The sequence below is a fragment of the Ochlerotatus camptorhynchus genome, unplaced genomic scaffold, assembly GCF_037179485.1.
Source record: "Ochlerotatus camptorhynchus isolate MF236.1 unplaced genomic scaffold, CSIRO-AGI_Acam_v1.1 ptg000280l, whole genome shotgun sequence".
Taxonomy (NCBI): domain Eukaryota; kingdom Metazoa; phylum Arthropoda; class Insecta; order Diptera; family Culicidae; genus Ochlerotatus; species Ochlerotatus camptorhynchus.
This window is the reverse complement of record NW_027040769.1, coordinates 207,378-229,167: the sequence shown is the minus strand read 5'-3', so window position 1 is coordinate 229,167 and position 21,790 is coordinate 207,378. Positions and strand designations below refer to the sequence as shown.

Sequence of the window (21,790 nt, the reverse complement as noted above, 5' to 3'; positions counted from 1 at the left end):
CATGAGTCTCGAGGTTCTGACAGGAGTAGCACCTTTCCAGAACGGTTTCTTGAAGCTCTCTCTCAGAATACTAATTAAATGCGGAGTGACAAACACACTTATAACCGTAAATTTTGAAGAAATTCTTGGACTGAACACATAATCTCAAATTATGAGAATCTACCACCACTGCATATCGTCGGATATGTGTCTTCTTCCAGACCGTGCTCACTTCACCAATCGCTGTTCCTCAATTGAATATGATCTGACCATGAAACAAGTAACTCATGGGCTTCCAGATCAATTTCGACCTATTATTATCCCGCGTATTTTTACTGAAAAGTACCAAAACGTCAATTGCGTGAACAGATATTTTACAGGCGGATCTCGTATCAATGGATCCACTGGCTTCGGTGTCTTCAATGAAAACTCTAACTCAGGAACCTTGTTCCGTTCATGTTGCTGAGCTGGCAGCAATCAACTTCGCATTAGGGATGATTTCCAACAGACCATTACTTCATTTTCTCGGATAGTCTCAGTTTGATTGAGGTTATTCGGTCGATGAAACAGGGTAGGCGCTCATTTTATTTCCTTTCGAAGGTAAGGGAGCCGATGAGTTTGCAGGTCGAAAGATCATATATGATTACCTTTGTATGGGTCCCCTCACATTGCTCATTCCCAGGCAATGAGAAGGTGGATTCTTTCGCAAAGGTGAGCGCACAGAAAGGCGAATTTTAGGACAGGCAAATTTCACACGATGAATGTTACCATTTAGTATGTCAGAGTACCCTTTAGAGCTGGCAAACCGATCGGGACACTGGAAATCTGCGACGGTGGTTACATTTAATTATTCCTAATTTTTCTTCGAGAGCGTGGTTTAAAAGCTTGGGCTTAAGTCGTGACTTCATTCGCGTGATGAGTAGACTTATGTCCAACCACTACTCGTTAGATGTATATCTTCATAGAATAAATCTCGTGAACAGCAACATCTGTCGATGTGGAAACGGCTATGATGACATCGATCACGCAGATTGGCAATGTACGGATAATGACGTCGCCAGGGAGCGACTTTTGAATACCCTTGAGGCCCAAGGAGGACAATCCTATGTTCCTATCAGATACGTGTTGGCAACCCGTGACCTCTGTCAAATGCAGTCGATTTATGTTTTTTCAGAAAATGTCTAGTATAAGGTTTTAATTCCTTTGTCAAAGAGAAACCTCTTTATTAGTTTTTGTAATGCTTGTCTTGTCCCCCCGTCTCGATTAGTCTCATCGTCGCTATACCCGGTCAAACTTCAGACGAATCTAGAACTGCACTACCGTTCATGCTGGTGACAATGCTCTGATGAGACAAGGAAACTCTACCCCTAGCTCATCACCTGATCTTATCCTTTGACAATATGCCCCTCTAACCCAACTCCAACTAGACATAGAAATAAGTTAATTTTGCTACAAACAATGAACAATTAATTATCGGCTCCGCTAAGCTAACGGGATTGAGCCTTACAAATAAATGAATTATGATTTTATAATCAAGGTTGAATTATATACTTTCACAATATGCGTTAATATGTTTGCTCCTTTGGAGAAAAGTGTCTTATAAAAATGGATTGTTTTTACATCAAAACCATTCCAATATTCGTAAATCAACATCTAGCATTTCTCAACAAACTTCACAATATGCATCCTCTCATTCTCTTGAAGTTCGTTGAAAATGATTGTCAAAATATAATCGAAATAAAAAAGATAAAATAAAACCAACTGATTTTTCAGAACTACCCTAAAAAATTTCAAAAAATGTTTTTTAGAATGATATGTCGATGAGATAGAATTTTGATTCATTCACTAAAGTTGCTTGAAATTAAATTATCTATAACTTTGTTGAAGTAAGCATTCTTTTAAAGTTTAATAATAAAAGTTATCAAATTCAAAGTTGAAAAATGAAGACCACCCTAGTCAGCACCTACCCTTAAAGGAAGATCTTTTCTTGTAGACAAACTCTCTCGGAGATGTCAAACCTCTAGAATGCATAGTTTTCGGAGTGTTGATTTTTGTCGTGAAATTTTGCCTTTTCGCCCATAGTGAAGTGGTTGATTGGTGAGCGTGACTGCTTTATCATCCCAGTCTGAGTTCAATCCCAGTCTAGGTCGTTGGGAGTTTTCTGAGGAGAAAAAAATCTCTGGTCACGTCTTCCTTCGGAAGGGAAGAAAAGCCGTTGATCCCGGCCCATGTGTTGATGGATTCGATAAGTTCTAGGTGTGGAAGTCAGCTCCCTGGCACTCTATTGCCATCTGCGATTTATCACTAATTGGTAATCGACGCACAGTGGGATCATTCTGAAAAAGACGGTCAAAACCCGTTTCTCATATTTACCGATGTTTTAGCGTTTAGGAGTCTTCTTATTCTACATATTTTGAAATGTGCATATACACTTTTATTAAGGTGGTATTACTCTTATAAAAACTAACTTTTAGTCATCACAAGATAATAGGTTTCATATCTTGTGATGTTGAAAAGTTAGTTTTTGCTAAGTGTAATATTACTTTAATACAAATTTAGATGGATATTTCAGAAGATCCAGAATAGTATTTCATGAAACTTCTCTGAAGACACCAAAACGCTAAAACATCTAGAAAAGCTAGAAAAGGGTTTTGACAGCCTTTTTTTCAGAATCGTCCCACTGTCGGGAAAGAAGAATAATAAGGCTACAATTGATGATGATGATGATGATGATGATGATGATGATGATGATAATGATAATGATGGTCCCAGCTCTTACCCGTACAAAGATTTGAGATCGATGATTGATTTATACGATAATTAAGTTTAACCTGTTAACCAGATTAGCAAACAAAAACGAACTGGTTAGTTACAGATATAAATTCTCTCAACAATTTGCAGTTGCTTCACAGCGATATAAATGTGAAAAAGCTTAGGCGTTTACCTCTTTGTTCACCCTTCTGACCGCCTCAAATATTCAAAAATATTTACAGCGATCAATAGTTCTTGAATAAACTACAAATTCTCATTAACACTAGCAATCCAGTAATTTGATGCTATCATAATTTTCAGTAATGTCAGGAATGCTCCCATTATTCAATCAAAAGATTTGCTACAAATTCAAGGCATCTTCCAAATAAGCTTCAATGTTTCATTTTGCTATCATTAATGTAAAATGCAATCCTTTATATCCGTAATACGCACGTGAGGCTCAAACATTTGTATGTAGACTAATCCTTTGAATCGAGTGGTTGATTCGTTTTTCCTCAGAATCAAGGTCATACGGCTAACTTTCCAACTCGTACGTAGATCCCTGTATAGCACCAACTACCCTATTTGATAGGATTTTTTCCCCATTTGCTGCTAGTCGCTCGCTTGGCGGCACGAGGGTACACGAGGCAATCACTGTGGTTTAGCATGTGCTTTTGACACCAAATTTTGAAGTCCGCAAAGCTCGGCTGGGGTTCGGCGTAAACCCAAAGGCATCGGAGGATATTCAACTAGTTTATTTTTTTTATGTCATCCTCATTCGGCTTTTGTTTGCGTTGTTGTTGTTGTTGCTCTTCTAGCTCACTAGCATGCTTATGGAATCCGTCGGCCGGATTCCACCACCCTGCCTGCCTGCCCCAACTATGCGAATATGGCGACAGGCGAGGCAAAAACTATCCAGCAAAAGATTGTGATAATTTTATAGCTCCCGGCGAAAATGGCCTCGTCCACTGAAACTGGCACGGTGGCAGCGCTGGCAATTTATGAGTTTATTTCGTGAAGTCAATTGTTTTGACGATGTTATGGTAGGCAGAAACTGGGGCTATTGAGGTGCATTTTGCTTATGGAGGGGCTATGGGACGGAAAAGGGGGGAGAGCAAACGAGTCATACATCGTAATTCTTGTCTACATGAGTTGTTTCGTGGCAAATATTGTTGAGGTCACAGAGACAAGTTGTTCAGTGCACCTGTTACGTGCGCAAATGATCCTTTTATGGTTTTGGTTGGTAATCCGGATGGTTGTTGGCTGTAGGCACCGTTGCTAATTTGTTGCACAACAGGTAGCGGACATTGTGTAATTGGAATTTTTGAGGAAGCGGATTAAATTGGAAATGGTGTAACGACGGAAATATGACTCATTTACTGTGATGACGAACGACTGGCCTTCGTGGTTTTCACATTGTTGATGTCACTCGTCGTTCAGGCTGTGGGACTTCCACAGACTAACAGTTCGTGTCCTACTTGAGCGGGTGGAACTTTTCATAAAAATTAAAGTCTACTTCTACTGATTAACTGGTTGGTTTGTATTGTACTTTGTCAGTGTTTAGAAGACTGATGCAAAAGTATTTCTGTCACCTATAATTTTGCCTTTAGGGAATTCCATGGAGCTTCACATGATTACTCGCTAGGGGAAATGAACGAAGCTTGTGCAGGAATTCGGCCATTTTTTTCCTTGATTTGTTTTGTAATGATCTTGTTTTCCGTGCTGAGCACCAATGCTACCGACGCCAATGAGGCAGCTCACGCACCTAAACCCTACCTATCGACCCATCAACTCATGAACCGGGGACCAACGGCTTTGCTTCTCTTCCAAAGGAAGGCGTGATCAGAGATGTTATGCCTCAGAACCTTCCGATGGCACAGACTTGGATTGAAGCTAAGCCTGCTGGGGTGAGAGGTAATCACGCTTACCACTACACCACCGGCGCCTCTAATTAGGTCATTTTTAAACATGTCTAATTTTTTTGAATGGTGTTTTCAATAATTTTCAATAAATCATAGCATGAAAATGGCCCATCGAATCGAAATGATATTTGAGATTAGATATCCTCCTCAGAAAAAAACACACACTGAAGAAAAATCACAAATGTTTGTTCAAAATGAAAAAAAAATTGTAGAAAATTTTAAAAATTTAAAACATTTTTAAGATTTTTAGACTTATGTTTCATCGAAAACTTATCAAAATTCCAACTCTTTTAATACTAACCCAATGGACACTTCAATATATTTATCTCTATCTTTATCTTTATCTTTATCTTTATCTTTATCTTTATCTCTATCTCTATCTTTATCTTTATCTTTATCTTTATCTTTATCTTTATCTTTATCTTTATCTTTATCTCTATCTTTATCTTTATCTTTATCTTTATCTTTATCTTTATCTTTATCTTTATCTTTATCTTTATCTTTATCTTTATTTTATCTTTATCTTTATCTTTATCTTTATCTTTATCTTTATCTTTATCTTTATCTTTATCTTTATCTTTATCTTTATCTTTATCTTTATCTTTATCTTTATCTTTATCTTTATCTTTATCTTTATCTTTATCTTTATCTTTATCTTTATCTTTATTCTTATTTTTCATTTATTCATCACGTTGTCACTGCACAGTGGGTCAGGAATGCAATCTAGTGAAACAGAATTCATTGGCATTCCTATGGCGTGGTGTCTTCAGCAAAGTTTCTTATTATAATGAGGACTATCATTTGACAAAAAAATGTAGCGAAACTCACCTGCATATATGGCGCCAAAACCGACCTTGTCGCTGTGACAATTTTTAGAAAAGTGGTTCATTATTTGAAGATAAACCCCTCTTCTCCAAATTCATCACCTTACTATTTTCGAGTAGTTGGGAAAAAATACATATTAGTGAAACTAGACCTGTGAGCTGGTCCTTTCATCGGCGGCGGCGGTGAATAAACAATTTTGCCTCGGTGGCAGTGGCATAACACCGTTGACCTTGACGTTGACTACACAACATACACAAAATAATTCAAATTGTGGACATTTGTAAATTGACATCACTCATAGAACATCAACTTTTGGTGATTCTTTTGAACATCTCATACTTATACTTTTGAACAAATTTGCAAAAATGTGAGTGATAGCCCATTACATACAATTATGCAAAACAAAATTAAATGCTCGAGTTTTTCGATTCGTTATTTGGTGTGGAACTGCTTTAATATCATTGAGAACTTTCCAGAATTAAGCGTAAACATTTGCCAACGGGTTCTATAAAAAGTGTATCTTCCAAAAACAAAAACAGCCCAGAATGTCGAAAACATTCAAAAACACCTCTCTGCAGTTGATACACATTCTTAATACCAGATCGTTCACAAATTATGAACAGCTGCAAGAGGGCTGATGTTACTTAATATTGATTAACCAGCGATTAACAAATCAATAAATTTGTCTGATCTGACGATGATTTTTTGCAGGTTGTTTATATTGTTTTTCCCAATTTTATTATCAAAACAGTTAAAATGTTTGCATGTGTCCAAAGTAGCCAGTCTGTTTACATTTTCAACTGAGCTTGTACGGCTATATGGAAAACAGTTTCTACAAGCAATCTTCATCTTTCATATACTGTTCATTACACACCATAAAGATATCCCTATCGGAAAATACCACATGCTATTCTTACCTACTTCATTGATTTCATACGAACATGTTGAAGTTTGATTGCAGCGGAAATGTGTCCAAAGAATCCCGCAACAACGGAACATATTTTTTTTCTTTTTAATATGACATAAATAAGCCTCCACGCTCACGCTGACCTTTCAAGCAAATACTGCACACATCCTCAAACCATGGTACACTCAAACGAAGTATGTACAAACAAAAACAAAATCAAATTACTGCCGGATTAAATAAACGAAACTTTGTTTGCTAATTAGACATCAAATTAGCACAATCGTAAATGAGATTTCGTGAAAGAACACCCCCGCATGGAATTGCTCCCATTAGGCCACCGACGGACCGTTTCGAGGAAAAGGAAACTGTCATCCCTTTTCCAGCGTTGCGTCGGCGGATGGTTCGTTGGTTGCCTGGTCGTGTCTTGGGATGCAACCGATGATTTCATAACATGAGGCGATGATGGCAGATCGGTGGGGTGAACTTTTTTTTCCCTGGTATAACTGCATGACACACTTTTCGAGGATGTTTCGTGGTCGGTGATAATGAGACAAGAGACCAAAACTTTCAATCCTCCGAGAGTCAACCTAAGCTCCGTTTTCAAGCACGTGGTTCGTTTGCCCACAGTTCAAGGTTGCATTGTGGTTACTAATTAGGGCCACTTCCATGGTGCAATTACTTTCTATTCGGATTTCAAAAATGTTCCACAAGTTGATGTTGATCCTTCTCGTAAATTTACAATCACTAAGTTTATGTTAATCTTAAGAAATTAATTTCCTATTTGGGTTTTATCCTTACATCCAGATTTACCGAGCATTTGTTGTAAACTTCACAAACGGAAATGAAATTTCCTTTGCTCTTGCATCTAAACCAAACAGTTCTATCCCAGGGGCATAGTGAGCATATCCTGTCCAGCAGAGCAATTACACTTTTCGTATTTTTAACTCGCCTGACTGCGTCACTGGTTCACCGGAATGAGTCCAAAATGGAGGATGAAAAATTGTTAAGACCGCTTTTTTTTTTAATTAAAATTTTTAGCTTAAAAACTTTTCTACGCTGCGATTTCAGCTTTGTCCCTTCCAATAGCCTGCGGCAAGAGTGTGCCTTCGTCGTATTTTCCCTCTCGATTGCTCTCTTCTGCAGCAACGGGCACCATTCACTTCTAGTAGCCTTCGTACATATAGGGTGGACAACAGCTTCGGTATAAGCTCGTATTTCCGTAATTTCGAGCAGAAACATCACATATGGTACTTTTGGTACGATAGTTTGGTTAAAAAACTAGAAAACAGTAACAGTAGATAGATTTTTAACAATATCTCAATCATTTATGACTCTCCATCAAATATGACATATCGAAAAGTAATGAAGGCTTTTTTTTTTGGTAGAAACATTAACAGTTCGAACAGTAGTGTAAATTTCTATTCAATATTATCCACATAAACGGAAAGTCACATATCATTCAAGTTTACATATAAGATCATATAAAGCTATGGAACATATCATGAAACATTCCAAATATTGTATGCATCCTTCCATTTTTGTGAACAATATTCCTTGCGTGAAAAGAAATATAAGTTTACTCGCATGAATGTTTACATTACCAGTATAATTCATATTTTTTCTACGTTCCATTTTAGGTTGAAACCTGTTGCAAAAAAAGAGGCAATGTGCTTAGTATGGCGAAAATTAGATCCTAACCCCAGCGTGTTGGTTTTGTTTCTATCCTGTGTCATAAAAGTCTAAAAAATACTTTTTCACTTGCTCCTATAAATTACCCTTTTTGATATATCATAGCACAAGCGACAGATAGGACGTGGCACAGAAGGCAAAGCAAAAGAAACGTCCAGAGAAAATGAAACATTGTGGTCGAGCAAAGATAAAGCCTTCCTCGTAGTAGTTCCCCTGTCTTCTCTGTCATCTGGTTGATGGGTGATTTTGCAGACTGATGCCGAGGTCGATTTGGGTGTGCAAAATAATTTAAAAATAGACACTGATTTCACTTCCCTCACACCTTGGACAATTCAGCAAACAAATTTCAACCTGGCCACCCTAAGGACGGACGGATTAAAGACTCATAATTATGGATGAAGAAATGAAAAGCTGCTTAAAGTCCTTGCTCTGGCACCATTCTGCGATATGGCTCCCACATTGTGTTCTCACTGGCCAGCTCTGTCAGCAAGTTGATCCTTTTGAAATCCATTTGGACTTTTGAATTTTATGAGACACACCATATCGTAAAAAGCTTTCCTGTTCCTTTGTTTTGGCTGCTCGGAAAGCTGTTCAAAATCCAGGTAAGGGCGCCGGCTACCGGTGGTTTCATCCTTTGCTTCGCAACGGGGATAGATATGCTAACAGTTGAAAGGACAATTGACGCTCTATTTCTGTCATTCAGTGTGCGCTATAGATCTCTCTGCATCGTTTTGGCTTTTCTGTTGGAGTTGTCACTCATCCCGAGTGCTCATCGCTGTCACATCCCATTGCCGAGAATTGACGTTCCAAAAACTGCACTCTATGAACGACGTTCTTGATGAGATTTTAATCCATCAATTCATCAAACAGCTTCCTGTTCAGCATGTGATATAAACGTTTTCATGTGGCGTTTACAATAACTTGACTCGCCAAGGAATATGCAGTGCCAATCATGGTTGGCGTGCACAGTTGTACACACCAACTGCTCATTTGTTAATAACTTTTTACTCAGTTGTTGAAATTTGTTTTCTTTAAAGTAATTGATAGATTAGAATCCTAGTTTACTTTAGATATGCAAATAGTACGTCAATATTAACGTTTGAATAAACACCAATGAGTTTTTACACTTAAAGTCCGAGATGTGCAGCGAGCATTTCTCACTTCATTTTTACAACGCAAAAACAAATACAGTTTATTACTAGAATTAAAATCTACTTTTTCTACGTATCTATTACAATCTTAAACTCTATTCTATCTACTGCTGCAAAAAGAACTAAGTTTCGTCAACTGTGTGCAAAGTTATTAGTAAATGAGCAGTTCGTGACCAAAACTGTGTATGCCAAGCATGGTGCCAATAATGCGTCATAATTATAGTTTCTGATAATTGAATTATGGTTTTAGTAATTTCTTGTTTTTGGCAACACAATCATTCCGTGCCGAGCACTGAGCCAACTGAGGTATCTAACCATCAGTCGATTTGCGTCTGCTTATTCTTCGTCTTGATGTATTCCTATACCATTACTATCAAAATTTATTAGCGAAAGTGTGCCAGCTATGAATGCTGCAGACTGAATCAAATTTGAATTAAATTGTCATGCTTTTATTTGTTGCAAAATCGTTGTTCTAGTCTTGCATTGAACTACATTTGGTGAAGATTAAATACAATTTATAATTAATGCAGAGCCAATTAGGAAACACCTTGGGACAAAAACTGGCACACTTATCAAAATAAAATGAATTGCCCATGACCAATAAATACGTACTGGTATGATGAGGATTCAATAGAACAGCAAATGTGACGTCAAGTGTAACTAGATAGTGATCTTGTGCATAAGAATGGCACTGACAAAAAAATCACCTTGCTAGACCACGCTATTTCCCTGAGCGGGAAAGTGAATTCAATCTTGTGTAACCATTTTAGGTGGGCCATTAATGTACCAAAAAAGGTTCGTTTTAGTCATATTTATTTAGTTTATGATATTTGTCCACCATTTAATACATCTACTCGTCTAAATGAATGAGTAAAACTATGTGTTTTCATGCCCCGTAACGTGGGTAGATCACCTTTTCGTGATACGTTACGGGACGTAAGATCTACCACCGATTCCTAGTCCTGACTACTTCAAACTAGGGGAACAGGATTTTTCAGTAATCCAACGAACACATCTTAGTCCTTAGTTCTTATTACTTTGTATGCCTTTTTGATAGTGACAAGACTCGGCTTTGTCTACCGAGGATGATCTTGAAACAAGGAAAACACATGAGTTAGTTGTCTTCATCTATGTGATTCCTAATCTTTTATTCGTTGTTCCCTAGTTTGAAGTGGTTAAGACTAGGGTTCTGATGCATGGACATTATCGGTGTCATACCTTAATTTTGCTGCTAAGGAATCCAACTTTGACCGACAAAGGGGCACGCCTTTGGAGGGTGTTTCAACACTCCGAAGGGTATAAATAGCGGGACCTTTCAATTAGAGTCGGATCCTTGCGATAAATGCAAGAGTGGCAACTGTAAAAAAAGTCGAATACTTCATCATTTCTCAATAGTGATGGAGTAATACGACTTGCACTAAATTAAGGACACTGGATATACTACTATATATCAATTTACTGGTCGCAGTAGTGTTACGTCCCGAACAGAGGAAAAAAAATGTATTTTCATATTTCAATAAACTAGAATTCATTACTAGAGGCTATAAATTCGGCAACGTAAAAACAACATTACTTTCCAAAAATTGCCAAAATTAGTCATGTTGTTACCATCGATAATCTTGGAATGAGGTCCACCATATTGAATCTTAGAACAGCATCGTACGTTTATTTTTCACATCTACCCTTCGAGCCCATTCCGTAGATACCCATATTGTAAGGTTTTCCAAACATTTTTGTCAACCGGGAGACGCCAGTTTGGATCACAAGATAGCACCAAACATCGATTCTTGATTTCTGCTCGTCGATCACGTTCTTTAGATACCCATATTGTACGGTTTCCGTGGAATTTTCCCAAACTGGAAGCTGCCATATTGGATTGAGATAAATCATCTTGGATCCCAAAATACATTGAATTTTGTCTTTTACTCGTCAAGCTTATTCCGATGATTTAAAATTGCAATAGGGTTAGTGAAAACTCAGTTTTAAACCTACCTTCTGCCTGATTTATCTGCTGGAATCGAGTAAAACGAATTGCATAATATCATTGATAAATGAAAATTAGTGACATGTTGCTTCAATCCTGAGTTTAAGCATAAGGCCTAAAATTGGAGCATAGGTCGTGGATCCGTTCCCCTATCTCAGGAACTAATCAAATTACTATTTGTTGATAAGTGTTTCTAATGTAGAAAATATGGGTAACACGATCAGTCCGTATCGTGCTCTCTTGCCGTGCGAATATATTTGCTTTTTGCTGAAGGAAGTGTAACTGCTACCTAAAGCTCCAACACATTTAAACAGCACTTTGCAGTGCTCAACCTGTAAAATTTCTACCTTGTTCGACTCTTATTCCTCTTCGATCCTTGTTTGAACCCTATCCGAGGTAATCTTTCTTGGATATCGATTTGGAAAATTCCTCTTCGATCCTTCAGATTCTTATAGTAATCTGCTTGGAAGTCGATTTGGATAAAAATTTACTGCCGCCATGGCGCCTAAGCGCAAAAGAAAAGGGCAAACTCTTGATCCCCCTTCTGATGAAATTAATTTGAGCAATCAATTTGATTTGCTCACGGGTGATGAGAATGATCCATCATCCAGGAAAAATTCTAATAAACTTTTCCGGCTTAATGCCAAAAAGGAAAAGATTCCCCCTATTGTGATAGCCACTTCTGATTTCCATGCTCTTCGCACGGAACTTTTGAACTTCGTGAAATTTAAGTTTTCATTGCAAATTGGACGTCGGGGTGAATGCCGTGTATTGGCTGAAACCTTGGACGTCTTCTCAAGTATCTTACTGAGAAGCAGCATCATTTTTTTTTACTTACGAAACCAAAACTGAACGTGTGTTCAAGGTTGTCATGAAAGGTATGCCCAATGGGGAATCCCTGGATTAGATCAAAGATGAACTGGAAAAATTACTTGGAGTTGTGCCACTCCAAGTAATCAAAATAAAAATGAAATCTCGTCCTGGCGATTCGCGCAACGGGATTTCTGGTGATTTTTATTTAGTTCAAGTCTAGTGAACTAAACAACCTTGGAAAAAGCTAGCCTTATGCTGCATGTCCGAGATACGTGGGAACACTTCAGGAAGACTGGAGGAAATTTTCAAACCCTCACCCAGTGCCGTAAGTGCCAGGGATGGGATCACGGAACTAATAATTGCTACATGCCAGCTAAATGCATGAATTGTGGTGATTCCTCTCACGCAAAGGACGACTGTCATGTGAAGGATGATTCTAAGAAATTTAAATGTTCAAATTGTGGTGAAAACCACAAATCCAATTTTTGGGAATGTAAGACTCGCAAAGCGATCCTACAATCTCGTTCTAAGCAACAGGTAGGAAACGCTCCTCGTTTCCGAGCAGGTACAAATTAGTCTGCTGATAACAATGGTCAGCGAGGAACAAATTTCACATTCGTACCCGTAGGTACAAATATCACCCCTGCGAACAATGTTCAGCGAGTAAATGGAGCTTCCTATGCTGCTATTGCTGCAGGTGGAAATCGAAACCAACGTAATTCTAACCGAAATTTTGAAAATTTTGTCTTACAAAACATTACTGCTCCTAGAATGTAATTTTTACAGAAATCATTAATTGACATGGTTACTGATATGCTTAAATCTAACTCCATGACTGATGCTATTCAAACTAGAGTAAAATTTACGAACAATATTGTCATGACTTTGAAATCCAGTAATGGATTTTAAATCATTAAATATTTTAAATTGGAATGCTCGATCTCTTAAAGATAATGAAGACGAGCTACTTAACTTTTTGAGATTTCATAACGTGCATATTGCCGTTATAACTGAAACGTTCCTTAAACCTGACCATACGGTTAAGAGGGACGCAAATTATTTCATTTATAGAAATGATCGTCTTGATGGAGCCTGTGGTGGCGTTGCCTTAATTGTTCATAGACGAATCAATCATAAAATTCTTTTTTCATTTGAAACCAAAGTTTTTGAAACTTTGGGAGTTTCTGTTGTAACAAAATTTGGACAACTTACGTTTATAGCTGCCTATTTGCCATTCCAATGCGTAGGCCAGCAAAAGATTTTTTTCAATGGTGACCTACAGAAACTCACCCATCATAGGTCTCAATTCTTCATTATTGGTGATTTTAATGTAAAACACCGCTCATGGAATAATGTTAAAAACAATTCCAAATGGTAATATTCTGTTTGATGATTGTTCTCCAGGTTATTACACTATTGAATATTTAAACAGCCCAACATGCTTTTCTTCAGCAAGAAATCCCTCCACTATTGATTTGGTCTGAACTGATCCATGTCAACTTTGTAGCCAATTGGTTAATCACCCCCCACCCTCTCCCCCATCGGTTCTCATCACCTTTTAGTAACTTTTGAAGTATCCCAAGAAATAATTTATAATCCCAACAGCTCTACTTTCAATTACCATAGAGCTGATTGGAAGCAATATCGATCATTTATGGAATATAGCTTTGATTCAAACATTCCGCGACATATTGCGGTGGTCAATGGCTAAGTAATAGTTGCTTGTACGAGCCGATTATGAATGAGAAATAGGGGCATGTGTGTGTTGGTATTCACAATTCGTATGAGCTGGTAATGACTGTATAGACGAGGCAACTGGTGAGTTCCAAATTCATCGTAGGTTTTGGCGTGATCTCCGTGTTAGCCGCCGTAGGCGGTACCATTCATGTCTTTGAAATTGACCATCATCCGCTGAAGCTGTATGAGTTGTCGCGTGTCTCTGTTGTTCAGTGCATGGCAAGTGAAAGTTGGATCGTGTTTTGTCGTGAAGTGTTGTGGTTTTTAGATGCGCGATTATCCCCTACCCCATTAGAGCGCGACATAATAAATCATCGCCCCATATGGAACAGCGTAGCAACTAATACTTCCCCAACATCAAGGTTAATTTAAACATTTTTGTATGTATATTGTTTGCATTTCATAGATTTTACATATGTTTCACTTCACTATCTTCTACAGTACATTTCATATTATTTGATATTATATAATATATTAGTTTGTTTGTGTTATATTATTTTGCATTATTTCAAATATTTCATTCCTTAATTTTCAACTTTATATAAAATATTGCAAGTTTATTATTTCATAAATAGTACATAAAAAGTTTTTTTATATTTTGTATTTCACTATATATTTTAAACACATTATTTATTGCATGATCATAACACTTTTAGATTAATATTATAATTATTCTCTTTTCTTTTCACCTCATTAATGATTTATATTGTACTGATTCAATCTTTTCAGGTTTCGTCCTGGTTGAATCTATTGATTTGATATGTTCAAATTAGTTTTAAGCTCTTTGATGATATCCAACATCCTAGTGGTTTCGCGTGGAAGAGTGGAGGATTTCTCGGCTTCATACAACACGAGTTTTCACGTCAACATATTTCTACCCATTCCTTAGTTACCTGCATTCCGACGCCGGCCGGCGCTGGTATTGCCTTTTAAAAGTATGAGATCACCAGTTTTTACACATTGAGGATTAATGCTAGTCCCAAGCATCGTCTATTGGTTCTCTGTGTAATTACAGCTGATCTGGCAATAACAGAGTAGTAACCGAGGGCGGTCAATCATGATCATGCTCATGTTCATGCTATAGCTTTGCTCTAAACATACCTTTGCAAACCAAAGATGAAATTAATTATGCTCTTGAATCTCTGACTACTTCTATAGTTGCAGTAAGAGCTGCCTCAGTACCAAAATGCGAGGTTAAATTCGATTCAATTATAATAGACGATGATCTTCAGCTCTTGATCCGTCTTAAAAATGTCCGTAGGAGACAATATCAAAGAACACGCGATCCTGCCATGAAAGTTATCTGGCGGGATTTGCAAAAACAAATTAAAAAGCGATTCTCTGGTCTGAGGAACACACTTTTGAAAATGATGTTTCTAAATTAGACTCGAGTTCCAAAACCGTTTTGGAAAATCATAAAAATTTTGAAAAAACTTCAAAAGCCTATTCCATCGATTAAAGAAGGTGGTAAAATTTTGATCACAAATTCAAAACAAGCTCAGAAACTTGCTAAGCAATTCGAGAGTTCCCATAATTTCAGTTCGGGTCTTACTAGTCCTATTGAGAATCAGTTTGCTCGAGATTATCTGAACATTTTCTCTCGAGAAAGTATTTTTGATAATTCTTGGGGGACTGATTTGGATGAAGTAAGATCTATAACTAAAAAGTTTCATAATGTGAAAGCTCCTGGTGATGATGGAATTTTCTATGTCCTCATCAAAAAACTCCCAGAAAGTACCTTGTCTTTCTTGGTAAAATTACAAATGTAAACAGATGTTTCTATTTGGCATACTTTCCTGATAAATGGAAAAATACAAAAGTTGTTCCAATTTTGAACCCGGATAAAAATCCAACTGAAGCTTCTAGCTACCGCCCAATAAGTTTACTTTCTTCAATAAGTAAACTTTTTGAAAAGATAATTTTGAATAGAATGATGCTTCACATCAATACGAACTCAATTTTTGCAGATGAGCAGTTTGGATTTCGCCATGGGCATTCAACTACTCATCAACTCTTAAGAGTTACCAATTTAATTCATTCAAACAAATCTGAAGGTCACTCAACTGGAGTTGCTCTTCTAGACATAGAAAAAGCATTCGACAGTGTTTGGCATGAAGGCATGATTGCTAAATTGAAAAAGTTTAATTTTCCACTTTATATTATGAAATTAGTTCAAAATTACTCTGCAGGTAAATTATCAAAACTCCAAATGTAATCGACTACCTGTTAGAGCAGGAGTTCCTCAGGGGTGCATTCTTCGGCCTATATTGTGTAACATTTTCACTTCGGACCTCCCTGATTTACCTCAGGGTTGCCACAAATCTTTGTTCGCTGATGACACAGGCATTTCCGCTAAAGGAAGAAGTCTTCGTGTTTTTTGCAGCAGACTGCAGAAAAGTTTAGATAGTTTCTCTTCTTATATATTATATATTATCCAAAGGGGGAGTTTGGTAAAGAGAGATGATAAAACCGATTTGTACCTTCCTAAAAGTTGTCTAGCCCTCTGTCTACTCTCTATATGCAATTTTCACACTGCCGCACTCTAAACGGAACTATCAATGCTATACTTTCATCTCCTCCTCATTTATCGTATAAAAATTACCAGTTTATTCTGTTATTTGAAATTAGCATCTTCAACTATGTTAATCGTTGAATTCACGCAGAAGTAATACTAAAATAGTCAAAAAAATAAAATCATCGCCAAAAAAAAAGTTGCACATCTTCAAATCCCAATGTAGACAAGCTCACTCATAACATAACCTTACTCCGCACAGCAACTCTCTCCCTTCCCCACATTGCCTATAAACGTTGAACTAAATATAGCAGCCAGGGCCAACAAAAACTAAGGTTAACGAGATTGGAAAAAGAAATATCAGAAAAGATATTATTTTCAATAGGTGGATTAGTGGTGGCATGACCGGCTGAATCAATCCTGTCATAACATTTGTCAGAACAACCCAATTTTCGTTTCACAATCAATTAGCGTCCTTCTCCAGTATCATGGTGCCGCTTTTATTGGGTACCAAATTTGCCATTTCGACCAGGCCCTAATAAACTGCGGGGTGCAACGGGTGAAGGTAGGTTCGTACGGGTTGGACTCGATGATGGAACATTTATCGCTATGGGTTCGCGAAAAGGAAGTAAAATTGTTTTTAACAGTTTTCTTAACCTCTCCTCACCGCAGTGACAGAAGGGTTGGTATCGTTTAGGTAGCACTTTATTTTGAACTTTTTTTTTATGTTCTACAGTTTGTATCATGCTCACACTTCTTTTAGGAGTGTCTGAGTAGTGGCACAAATATAAACAATGCTCGCCAGTTCAGATGTTTTAGGTTAATTTGTGAAAGTTGGCTTTTGAAACATAATATTGTGCACAATCGATGTTTATTTTTATTTTTAGCATATTGAAAATGAGGAGAAAAGATGAAAACGATCCACTTATTTATTTTAAACGTTTGAAAGATTCAAGTCACATAAAGATAAACTACAAATATCCAGATAAGTATTTCATTCATGCTTTCCACATGACTACCTCAACAATCTTCATGAACCTGTAAACAGCACACCTCGTCACTTATAGCAGCGTGGATCTCCCACCACGGCGCACCCGCAAGTTCGAATTTACGACAAGTTGTAACAGCGGTGGAAGGATACATATTTTTCCTTTCGGCTTTAATTGAAACACATAATCACGTGCTAGTAAAAATTCACTTTTATTTCCTTCGACATTATTGATTTCTTTCCAGCGCGAGCAAACGAGGGTGGTAACTCGTACCCAAGAACGATAACCTTCCCCTCCATGCACTTCCGTTCATATGTTCAAGCTGATCGTAACTTGACGTCTTTCTCCTTCTTTCTCTCCTTCTCATTACAGGCTGTGCGTTTTTGACGTATTTCGGTCCGGAAAACGCTATTAACGCCCAAGGCGCGTTACATGAAAAGCAGACTTCACCTGGGGTGAGTTATTCGAATTTTCTTCGTTTCTTGTGCGTGTAGTCGTTCTTATATTTATTGGCGAGAAGGGGATACCTCTGCCAACCAGCCGAGTTTATGGTTTTGCACTTATTGCGCGCTTAACCCTCGCGCCCATCGGGAACGTTCTCGCCTTCGCTCGTATTATTTTGTTGGATTTTATTGCTGTTGCCTACCCTTTCCGCTCTCTCACTACTCCCCCGTCCTCCTGCCGAGGACCGTGTAGATATGTATACAAATTTAGCTATTTGTCGCTTTTGTGTCTCTAATCTTTACGCGCCTTTAATGTCTTTGTTTCGTGCAACTGTTTGCTGCTTTTATGGGATGCACGGGGCTTTCAAGGATCGGAACCGCTGCTGGTCGCTCTGCTAATTGGGGTAATCTTTAATGGGGGCTTTTGCATAATTTTGTGTTTTCAACTTTTATTCCTTTGCAAATGGATGCTGTAAAGCGGTGCAATTATTTTTCAGAAATAAACCAATACGATGATGATGTCACACTGAGGAAGGAAGTCAATAGGGTTTTAAGATTTAGTTGATTATTAATTATACAATAAGCTTAGCTTAGCATCGACTGACTATACATATCAAGGGTTGCTGTTCCGTGATTTATCAGAATAAGTGATATTGCACAATGAATAACTGAATGGGCCGGCAGTGACACCAAATCTAAAAAAAAATACCGGTGCCGGCCACGTCCTTGCAATCAGGTGGGAGTAGGGTAGGACTATTAGAGTACACAGCAAAAAATAAATTTTAACATTACATCCATGAGAATGCACTTCAGTCATGTCGAAAATCTCATATAATTTTTATGGCAACAAAAATAAACAAATGCAGTAAAAGCAGCGTAATGTCAGTTCATGCACTCTATTAATGATAACTTTGTCCTTCTTGGCAAATAATATTACACTATATTTTCGACACGACTGAAGTGCATCCACTTTGATGTGATATCAAAATTATTTTTTTTGCTGTGTAACCTTTTTTTGTATTAGAGACCGAGGTCACCTTGATATGTTATGCGGTCATAGTTTTAATATAAGGTAATGCTTTCCGAAATTGAAGCATTTTTTGTTTGTTCTTATGAGTTATAATTCGGTATGAAGTTTATGCCAAGACTCTGTAAAGTCAATGGTTTCACAATATTCGTTACAAGAGGCCATCATGCGATTTAATGGCCAATATTTTGCATGATTTTTGCGATGCTGGTTTATGGAAAATAAATTTCGATTTCGGAGTTGTCGAGTAGGTGCATAAAAATTTAATTTTGATAAAAGTTCTGTTGAGTCAATGCGATATCGTTTACAAATGAAACCATTGCATATTCACGACGGTCTTTTAATGTTTATATGAAATGATGTTCAACCTAATTTACGAAGGGCGTATAATAAAACTGTACTGAAAAAAGAGATACACAAAAATGGTCGCCAAAAATTAATTTTAAGTCGGATTGTCTTCAAATTTTCAGGGAATAAACGACAACTACCTACTTCATTGTTTTATTGGATCTTCCAACTAACAATTTTCTCAATGTAAACGCTTTACTCATTTAATTTATGCAACCTTAAGTTGTATTCAAACGTTATACGATATGAAGCATCATTTAAAGGGTGTCCACGATGAAATTGCCACAGTATGAAATTGTTCTAACTTTTTAACCGTTGGGTAGAATTTAATGAAAATTTGGGTGGATTTAGTTCATAGTGCATTATTTACATCCTGCAAGTTTTAAAGTCCTGTGATCAAAACTCGCGGAAATGGAGTCGAAAGAACAGCTCGTGCGTGATAAAATCTTGCGCATTCATCACGAGAACAAGGATCTCTCGCATCGTTCCATCGCTAAAACGTTGGGAATCGCGAATTCCACGGTGTTGCGAGTGATTAAGCGGTTCGAGGAACGGTTGACCACCGATCGGAAGCCCAGAAGTGAAGGAAAAAGTATTCCGTACAACACCAAAAATCACAATCGCCTTCAACCGAAATCCGAACGCCTCCGTTAGGGATGTGGCTAAGAAGCTGCACCTAAGCCGAAGTTTTGTCCAGAAGGCCAAAACTAAGACTGGGCTTCGAACGTTCAAGGTACAAAAGGCCCCTAATCGCGACGAGAAGCAGAACAAGTCCGCCAAAACCCGTGCCAGGAAGTTGTACCTCAACATGCTGACGAAAGTTGAATGCTGCATCATGGACGAAGGAACATATCTTTATAACAGATCCCCGGCAATCTGTTTTTCACGGCCAAGGATAAGTTCAGCGTTCCAGAGCATGTCCGCACTCAGAAGATGTCCAAATTTGCGAAGAAATTCCTGGTTTGGCAAGCCATCTGCACGTGCGGGAAGCGGAGTGCACCTTTCGTGACCCAGGACACGATGAACGGACAGGTGTACATAAAAGAGTGCCTCCAGAAGCGGCTGCTTCCTCTCCTGAAGGCCCACAACGTCCCAACAATCTTCTGGCCGGATTTGGCCTCATGCCACTACTCCAAGGACGTGCTGTAGTGGTATGCGGACAATGAGGTCAATTTCGTGCCGAAAATGTTCAACCCTCCCAACACTCCGGAGCTCCGCCCCATCGAGAAGTACTGGGCGATTATGAAGCAGCACCTTCTTAAACGACCTAAGGTAGTGAAGACAGTCGAGGAACTGAAGAAAGTATGGGTTTACATGCAAAAAACGGTTGATTCACAGGTTGTGCAGAATCTTATGGCCGGGGTTAAGGCCAAGGTGCGGGCATTTGCGTATGGACTGTAAATAAAATACGAGTACAATGGTAAAATGAAGTTTAATAGTTATTTCTCAATCCCTGAAAATTTGATGGCAATCGGATGAAAACTCGAATTTTGCGAATCAATTTTGTGTGTGGCAATTTCATCGTGGACACCCTTTACTCAACCTCTATACATGCAAATCTTACGAGCTTTGTCCGCTACTTATGACTGTTGTTGAGACGGTTGGGACAAACTTTTATTGCATATCCATTTACGCTTCTATATAGCTGTTATCCTCCTGTTTAGAAGTGTGTGAACTTGAATGGCGCTTATTCAACGTTTTCCCGGTTACCATAATCACTACACAGTAAAATATCCATATCAACACTTCATTATGTTTGGAGTTCTTTCCTTTCTTGTTTCTTCACGACAACATTATTAAACTCCTATTTTGAAAGTTTATATTAACACATTATTTCTTATTAACACCACTTTACGACGCGTACTTCAGTAAGTTCACTTAACTCACTAATTATGAACTTTTCTTTAGCTAAAATGAACTTAACTATTTATATTCTTAAACTCTACACATAATTATTAACTCTACAAGATATCTAGATCAGTTTGGTATATAAGGTCAACCAATCAGTGCGAAGCACATAGGTTGAGCCATCTGCTAAATCTGCATAATATCTAGGACAAAGTCCCATCATAACAAGATCAGTGGAAAGGGAAAATAATTGCTGTGTGGGTATGTCCCACTCATAGTTTAATGTTCTGTGAAAAGAGTTGGGTCAAGCAGTAGCGAAGTGACATTGCGTAATGCTTGTAAATAGTCTGATATCTGTGTTTTGAAGATGTTGCGTTAAGTTCCTGGTTAAAAGTGTCGAATTGCAATGCTGCGCCACTTGAAGAGTGCAACGCACTTGAAGTGTAAACAATTATCGGTGGTTGAACAACCTCTTCTGATAATTTTTAATTCCTCTTACAACAGCTTTCTCTTGAAACCAGGTTAAATATTGTTTATGCTTTTTGGCGTAGGATTACGTCTTTCGGCAGCATATTGGGGGTGCAATTTAAAAAACAAACAAAATCGGCCGCGTTACGATAAGTGGTCAGGATTTGGCCACTTATAACTCTGTCAATAGCAGATGGCTATTAATTCTAAACAATCCAATCGATTGGAATGTCATCTATGAATTTGCCAAAATTCACTAACAATTTTCGAAAGGTCACTATTGAAAATTGCACGACTGTGCAACTGTTGCTATAATATTGAAAGTTATCACCGATTGACTGAGAAAAGCGCTTTCTCTAACACAGATTTAAAAATCGAATTCACTCCGGTCTCACCG

At 37.8% G+C, this 21,790-nt stretch overlaps 1 long non-coding RNA gene across 1 annotated transcript in view; it reads left to right on the top strand.

Moving 5' to 3' along the window:
- Nucleotides 1-21,790, top strand: part of LOC135706459 (uncharacterized) — a 364,550-nt gene that overhangs the window by 235,245 nt on the left and 107,515 nt on the right. Inside the window, exon 3 of the long non-coding RNA XR_010518171.1 lies at nucleotides 17,632-17,714. This is a non-coding gene — a long non-coding RNA (uncharacterized LOC135706459). The remainder of the gene's footprint in view (nucleotides 1-17,631; nucleotides 17,715-21,790) is intronic.